Consider the following 8,384-nt stretch of genomic DNA (forward strand, 5'->3'; position numbering starts at 1 on the left):
AGCAACAATCTGATTAGCCTGTTCCTGCCCTCTTGTTGTTCATTGCTTATATATGCTCCAATAACTGAAAATGCAGTGCATATAAATATTTTAAGAAAACAAATTTCAGGCTTTTACTCATGACTACTAACATCAAGGAATTATTCTGTCATTCATCTTTTGTTGAAGCAGAAGTAAATTGCTCTTAAACGACGTGTTTTTGTAACAATACCTATAATTAAGGTGCTGAAGCTCTGCCCATATCTTTCAATTATGGTCCATGAGATCCATCTAGAGAAGGGAAGCCAGGTTCCATCATTGCCAGGTGAAATACTTGCAGTCTTACCTCCAGTGATAAGGCAACATCAAGTAACTCTTTAAGTGACTAACCACAAAGCAGAAGCTCTTTGATTAAATCCAGCTTTGATTAAGCACTTGAATAATCAATTTTATGAATAATCCAGGGATAAAAGAGAATCACATATATGATTGGTCTAACCCTTCTAAGGAATGAATACATCCGTATAAAGCAGGATCAGGAACAATTTGTGAACAGAGAAGACTGTTAAATCTTGTCAGTTAACTGGTAATAGTGAGTAACATGACCAGCTCCAGTAACAGAGAAGAGACAGAGCTCTTTCAAAATAGCAAACTCGTCTTTTTCTGCAAGATCTGAGACACATCTAAGAGAGTTGCATTTAAAAGCCTAGTTGAAACAACCCTGTGAAGAATATATCAATACTGCTAGCAACACTGGCAGCTGATGGGAATTTAGTGAGCAGAGGTCAGAAGAATATAGGTGTTACACAACACAGAGCCGCAGGGCAGAGCTGCCCAAGGAGCTTTCCTGAGCAGTCCTTTGCTGGCTCTGGCAGGTCTTGGGGCTGCCCCCAAGACTGTGGGAGTGTAAGGTGAGGCTTTTGGAGCTTCACTTGGGTTGACCTGGACTTCATTCACCCTCATTCAGAGAGAGTATTCTTTTTCCCTCTGTAAACACCTTTGACATATCCATTGGCATGTGACAGCACAGGACATTCAGTGCAGTATGCAGATGAGAAAACTATGGACCATCATGTGTGGGACAGAGGCAGAAATGAGTCATTTCTGAGTTGATTTTCAGCTGGGTCAGTGTATCTGGACTACTCACAAACAGCATTGTCAAAACTTCCTTTTTTTTTTCCAAAAAATACCCCTTCTCACTCTGATAGGGAACATTATCAACTGAACTGAAACCAACCAACTGAAGAATGAAAACACAGCACCAACAGCAGTCAACAGATCATCCCAAAGAAACATAAAAAAACTCATCTCAAGCCTTCTCCAAAGGTAGTTTTGTCCAAGAAAGGGAGGAGAGCTGGAAACACCATGAAGCCCAATAGGACATAGTTTCTGGCATATGCAAGCATGCAAATAACAGCTCGTGAGATCTGAAATTGCCAGCAGGTATCTCTGGATGATATCAGACACCACTGAATGCATAATACTTCCGGATGAAAGCATATAACTACTGAAGAAATATGTTCCAAGACAGATCCCTGGCAGGACTTTGAAATTACTTACCACTGGAAACACCGTAAGTATTAGTTACTGAAACAAAAGCCTCAGGTCAGATGTCCAAGATGCCTTTGGGAGGTGCAACTGTATGAGGTTAGGAAGCAAAAGTAAATCACTGGTCAGCAGATATAAACAGAACTTTTTGGACCATGCCAGGACAGTTTCATTGCTCTATTACAAACCTAGGATAAGTTCTTGTTTTCGCTGTAGCTTTTGTCTTTTCAAGCTCTGTGTTCAAAGTTTGCAATCATAGAAGTGTTTTCAGTGCTGAAAAACCTTCTGGAAAAATATAGGCAAAGTTTCTATCTCAGAAATCGTGGTAATTGGTTTCTTTTTTATTTCTGTAAAAGTTTTGGAGTGTCTAAGTAATTAATCTCACCTTGCAACCAAGGCTAATTGTACCCTGACAAAGTTTTTCATTAAAGGGAAGGATAAATAGCTTGTTAGCCTCCTGTTTGTCTGTACAGATGCAGCCAACCTGCTTTTCATTAGGCTCTTTACAGACATCCAATGGCGTCTTTTGGTTGCTATTGTACCTCTTCTCCTAATGAATTCTGCCCTGCGCTTGGGCCATGTATTTACAAACAGTCTCATTTCGCTTACTTGAAGTCCTCTCCCCTCAATTAAACTGCGTGAGACTGCCGAGCATGAAGAGCTGCTGAATTTGTGCTACTTTTTAGCACTCCTTGTTAAAAGGAGAACGCAAGAGTTAGGAAAATTGATGTAGTATTTCTGTCAAACTTTAAAAATCTAGGATAGCTTTGACTCACTAATCCACTGAAAGCTATGAGAAAAGGAACGTGAGATGGTGTGGTTAAAAGCCTGCCAGTGGTTCCTGGTGTAAGTGACCACCCAGGCCCCATGGGATGGGGGACTACTGGGGAGCAGTACAGTGGAGGGAACTCTGCTCCTGCCAACATCTGCAGGAAAAGTTCCTGGAAGGAGGACTGACGATATGGAACAAGTGAGGAGCAACCACTCAAGAACTGCCCTGGAGTTACACTTCATCACCAATGATACCACCAACATTGTGGAGGTTCTGCAGCTCCCCTCCTGCCCCTCTGTAGAAAACTACAATATAAAAGTGAACAGAAAAGACCTCCCGGACTTCAATAGTGGGTACATGGCTCTTTTTCAATATACAGGAAGAAACAGATATGAATGAGTTTGATATATTGGGTCTTCAAAGCCCATCACACACACAAAACATTTGTTCTATATGTGAGATTTCATCCAACTTACTTTTGCTTGCTTTAGGACTTAGAAATGTTTAGCTTTAAAACTGTGCCTTCTCCCTCCCTTCCCAATCCATCTGCATAAGCACTGAGAGGAGCCTGAAGCATGTGGGAACTCATCTGTTTTTGTGTCTCAGAGACATAGGTAAGGCAAAATTAAAATATGCTGACATATGCACATCACAGCAACTGCCTTCTCTGTGTGATCCCACAGTCTCCTTTTGCAGTTTTTGACCTTCAAAGGTTTAGGTGCTTTTGTCAGAGTAAGAATTATGCCCACCTAATGAAGGATTTACACTAGGAAATGTTTATTGGAGTACAGACATACCTTCTGTGAGTTTGCCATATGTTGCTTACCCAATGTGCCAGGGCAACTCTAACCTGTTATCCATGCTTACCATTATGTGACTTTCACCTTCCATATCTGAAGACAGAGATCTTGCAAATACATCTGTTTTTTTTTCAATTAAAAAATATGCTTCTATGACAAAATGTTAAAAACGTACCCTAAAACTACATGCAGATATGCTCACTTTTAATAGGATTCACACTGACTTTCAAAAGCTGTGAACATGATACCCTGAGACCCATTTCAGCCTCTGTGCCAGTAGCTCTTGCAGCTCTTTGGTGCCTCTGTACCACCCTCAGTTTCCAATTTACTTTGAAAGATTATTTCTGCAGCTGCAAATCCATTCAAACAATTAACTGCAACTGCTTTCTTCACAGCACAGCTCAAACAAGTCTTGATCGAACAATAGGATTTCTTTCCCTTTAAAATTTGTAGCAAATTTCATTTTGGTTTTGCCTCTTCACCTCTGCTGATGACCAGGAGGATGATATTATTGCAGATGTGTTTTGAAGTCTGCTGATCAAGCTTGATTTTGCTTCTGAACTTCTGTTTTGCATTTATTTGCAACATTTTGGTCAGTGTATCCAATGAACTAAATTGTGAAGAGAGAGTGTGGTCCATGCAGGAAACACAAAATTTGGCCTATCAGTATTCGTAGCAACAAGCCTTATTATGGAGTATAAATGAGTGTCATGAGAGTAAATTACATTATCTTTTTGCTGACTTTTTTTTTGAAGGTATTTCCTCAGTGATCCTATTTTACCTACAGTCTCAGGATGCTGATGTCTGAAACTAGATAAGTAGCCTATCCAATGCATTTTTCTTTGTAATTAATCTGTATAAACATGCTGCAGCCAAAGCAGTCTCTGGTTGCTCATAACTGCTCAATCCTGCCACTTTTGTATTAGCGTCAGTTCTAATGTCCTCTATTTTACAGCCGTGTGAGAATAAGTAGATGAATTTCTGAGAGAGGGATATTGGAAATCAGGGATTTAAAATTTTAATTAGTCCAGTTTGAATATAGAGCAAAGCTGCGCAAAGAGCAAAACACGTTCTTGTTTCTGCAACACAAAAAAAGTGAGGGACAGAAACTAATTTAGGTAGGGCATGACATTTGGAAAGAAAATGGAAACTATTGATCTGCTAATAATATTTTTGCCTTAGGAATGCTTTGAGCACAGAGTGCAATTACATACCCAGTATTTCAGTTCAGTACCATCTTGTTCACTAATATGGTTGCATCTAAATGAAATGAAAGAACAACAGTAAAAAATATAAGTTTTGCTCACTATGTCTGAGTGCTATATTTGCTATCAACCCAGCAACTCTGAGAAAGTCGAACCATGACTTAGTGGGTGGCATCTTAGATGAAAGATAGTAACAGCTAAAATAAAGACATCCAAAACCTAGTATGCAGTGCATACCCATAGCAGCATGACAGCTACGTTATGTACCTAGAATGCTCTGTCTACTTTACTGAAATGGGCTGAAGTTCCTTGCTAAATTGGGAGCTGGCAACATATAAACCATTTTATTTTTATTTATTTCCTCTTTTTTTTTTTCTTTTTTTTTTTTCTGGAGCAAAATACAAGGTAAATTATGTGAACTGCTTTTGTAAATTAAAAGGAAAAAAAGTCACCATGAGAAAATATGAATTGTTTAACAAATTACTTGAAAGATGGAAGCATCTGTAAAATGCAGTCTCTACTGTGGTCAGAGAGGTTTGAAAATATGCACAGTCAGAATGATCTCTCTACCCTTCATATAAGCTAACCATTGAGACTCTCAGCATTTTCCATGTATGGAGTTTCACAACATCCAATGATACACCTCACATCAGCAAAATAACATCAGAAAAATAGCATTGGCTTTATGTACGACAATCCTCCGGGCTCAAATACACAATCAGCTTAATTTGGTATACAGAGCTATAGTGTGTCAGCTCAGCTCTAGTATCTGACTGAATCCAAACTTCTAAACTAACTTCCAAATGCAAGGTAGAAAGTAACAGCTTAAACCTTGTAGGGGAGAGACACGTTCGGTGTTGAGTGGGGAAGTTCTTCACTTACTAACATGTATACTTGGAAGACCATACACACTAAAAAATTCAAAAATTTTATCTTCAAGGAATATTTCCAGTATTCCTGGAAATTTCTGTCAAGCAGAATAAAGGTGCTAGGTGCTAAGCTGACCGTGGCACTCTAAAGCTCTTGGTAATGTATGAATCAGTCTGGTGTCTAAGGTGAATTTGCTAGTCTCTGTCAGGCATCAAGTGGTGGCAGCCTTTTGCATGATGGCAGCCTTTCGCATGATGACAGCTTTTCGCATGATGACAGCCTTTGGACCATTGGAGCACTCATCAGGTCATGGGAAAATTCAGTTCGTAGACACCACAATGTGGGGGCAAAAGCAGTAGGTCTATAAAATTATTGTTGCATCTTGGATGTTGGACATCTAGAAGTGGCAGATTCATACAAGCAAAATAGAAAGAAATTTATCTGCAGTTTAGACCAAAGGATAATAGGGTTTCTTCTGCTTTAATGATTTCTACTGTCAATTTTGTAGGGAAAATTGTCATTTGTAATAGTAAACATGGTTTATTCTGATTCATTCTATTCCTTATACTGCCCTTATCAGCATTATCTGTGAGCAGCAGAAGTATCTTTCGGTATAGCCAGTGCCAATCACATGCAGTTCCTATTTTCCTACTAATGAACAACTTTTTGCTCTATCGTGTTCTATAGTGCTCTTACTTCAAACATGCACTTATCTAAAGACTGGAGCCTTTCTAAATGCTCAGTTTGGTGTGTACCAAAGTCACAGGATAAGTATCTATAATAAAAGTGCTGTCACTCAAAAAGTTAACACATTTGATATGCACTGATGTCACCTGACAGGCAGGTACTTACAACTATTACTCTCTAGAAGGTGGCACATCGAATCAGCTGAACTGGCCCTTATGTAGGTATTTGCACTGTTCAATTCCAGTTGCCTACAGGAGCATCAGAGGCAACCAGGAGTTACAACTGTGTTGGCACTTCAGCTCTGCTGCTGTTTGATCCCAGGAGATAATTATTGTTTTCTAAAGTGATGGTGAATGACAGCCTCAGTGGCTCACTTACTGAAATGAAACATTATCTTTCTCTCCTTTATGCACTAAAAAGTTTACTGCTCTTCAGCCTTGTATTTACAGTACTTAGCTAGATAATTTCTAATTATAATTTGCAGATATATTATAATTTATATTATAATTTGCAGATATCTCATTGCATCAGCAATAATCACTGCTGAATCTCTATTATTTTTAGCCTGGTTTGGCTGGTGATGATTGAAGAAGTGCCTTCAGATTAGTTTATGAAATACTAAAGTTAATCTATATAGTAATAAGAGTTATCTAAATAGGCTTTTGTAGGAACATGATAGTTACAGATGCTTCAAGGTTGATTTACACAATGGGGAGAAAGGGCTGCAAAAGACAGCAGTCACAAGAAGGAAAGTCAGTGGTGTTGGTAAAAGGCAATGAAACTGTGAATTTCAGAGTGAATTATTCAGGGTGTGAAATAGGCAGTACACGACGGGACAGAAATCATGGGCTCTCTTTGTCAATGCGTATATAAAGACGATATCTAGATTTCAGCCCAAGGACAAGTTTAAGCTGATACCAGCTGCAAAGGGAGAGGTGAGGGGCTGTTAAAGGACTTCCTGCCTTTCCCAGCAGAGAGGATGTCTGCAGGCTGACGTAGACCTTTATATAATATAGGACAGCTATAATATTTAAGAGGTCACTGTATGGATGATGACAGTGTAGGCTGTACAGGACCTACACCTTCAGGACCTCCTCATGTTTTCAGTATGCACTAAAATTTACCGGGTCAACTGAGCAAATGTTCCACCTCAGTGAGATTTCCAGTATATTAATGTTAGGATGTTCTTAAGTTTTTTTCATATCAGAGGCACAATTTACAAGAAATATCTAGCAGATTAAAAAGTGTGATTAAAAACTACCATGCTGTTTCTAAACACTTTAGAAATGTGGTGAGCACTGCTGCCCTATGGAGAAAGGGGAAGCAAGAATGTCTGCATAACAGAAGATGTAGTTACCAGTGGATTACTGAGTATATGAAGCCTTCAGCCCTGCAGAGTAACATAGCAAAACTGCAATTTAAAAGGACAAATACTTTTTATGAAAAAGAAACATATTTCAAATTGGGAAAGACACTTTTCTTCCACTTGAGTCTCATTATTTTTAGCCAACCTTGGCTGTCATTAGTCACGTAATAAATTAATCTATAAACACGGCTAAATCTGCATTTGATATGGATTGTATCTATAGAAGGCTCAATAAAAAAGATGTATTTTCTTCCCTCATGATGTATGTGTCACTTCACCAATTTGGAGATTGCTCTAATGCAGTTTGGGTATAGACTTGAAATGGAAGACAAGTGGAAGGTGGGTTTTTTTTCAGGGAATGCTGTACTTTCCTGTTTGGTTTCTCATGCCTAGAGAGGTAATAAATTAGATGGATAGACTCTCTCATCTGTGGTTTCCTCTCCATTTCTCCAGGCTAAGTACTGCTGTTAGACCCCTGTGCCACAGCCTTTTCCCTTAGCAGTCCTAGCTAATCCGGGAAACAGCAGCTGATTTACTACCCAGACTGTCATGTGCAGAGTGGACCAAAGGTTAATCTGTGATTCTCCTTGCAGTGCTCTGCCAGCTACTGAGCGATTCCCGTCCTCCTCCTATTGCAGCTGCCATTGCCGCAAAACTGAGAACTGAACTTCTCACACATTTCTCCCATTTAAATAGAAAGCTCACTGCTTGGGGGTGGGGAGTGGGTGTATCGTTTTGCATGTCTGACACAGAGCTCTGTAGGAGGTGGCTTTGAGGTAGCTTGCTTTTTTGAATATTATTATTTATCTATCAGTCTTTGTTTCCAAGTTGAAATAGTGGTCAAAGAAATCTCATTACACAACTAAAGGACAAAGCCTGCGATTCAGACTTTTTAAAGTACTTGTATGTTAGTTTAGATTTTGTTTGAATAGGTGGACCCCCATATACACGTCTTTGAAACTCCTTTAGTATCTGAATTGCTTTGTTGCCATCAAGTGGTTTAAGGAGGCATTTCACTGCACTGCATTTGATAAGCCAAAAGAACTCCAATTACCTTATCAACCAAAATTAAGAAAAGTGGACTAAGAATGCAAACAAAACTTGTGCAGTAACTTTTCTTTGGCATGATACTGACTGGTTTGAGGAAAGTGAAAGTT

This window comes from Pezoporus flaviventris, unplaced genomic scaffold, assembly GCF_033815535.1.
Source record: "Pezoporus flaviventris isolate CSIRO_AGI_PZ_B2104156 unplaced genomic scaffold, CSIRO_AGI_Pfla_v1 ptg000007l, whole genome shotgun sequence".
In the NCBI taxonomy this organism is placed as follows: domain Eukaryota; kingdom Metazoa; phylum Chordata; class Aves; order Psittaciformes; family Psittacidae; genus Pezoporus; species Pezoporus flaviventris.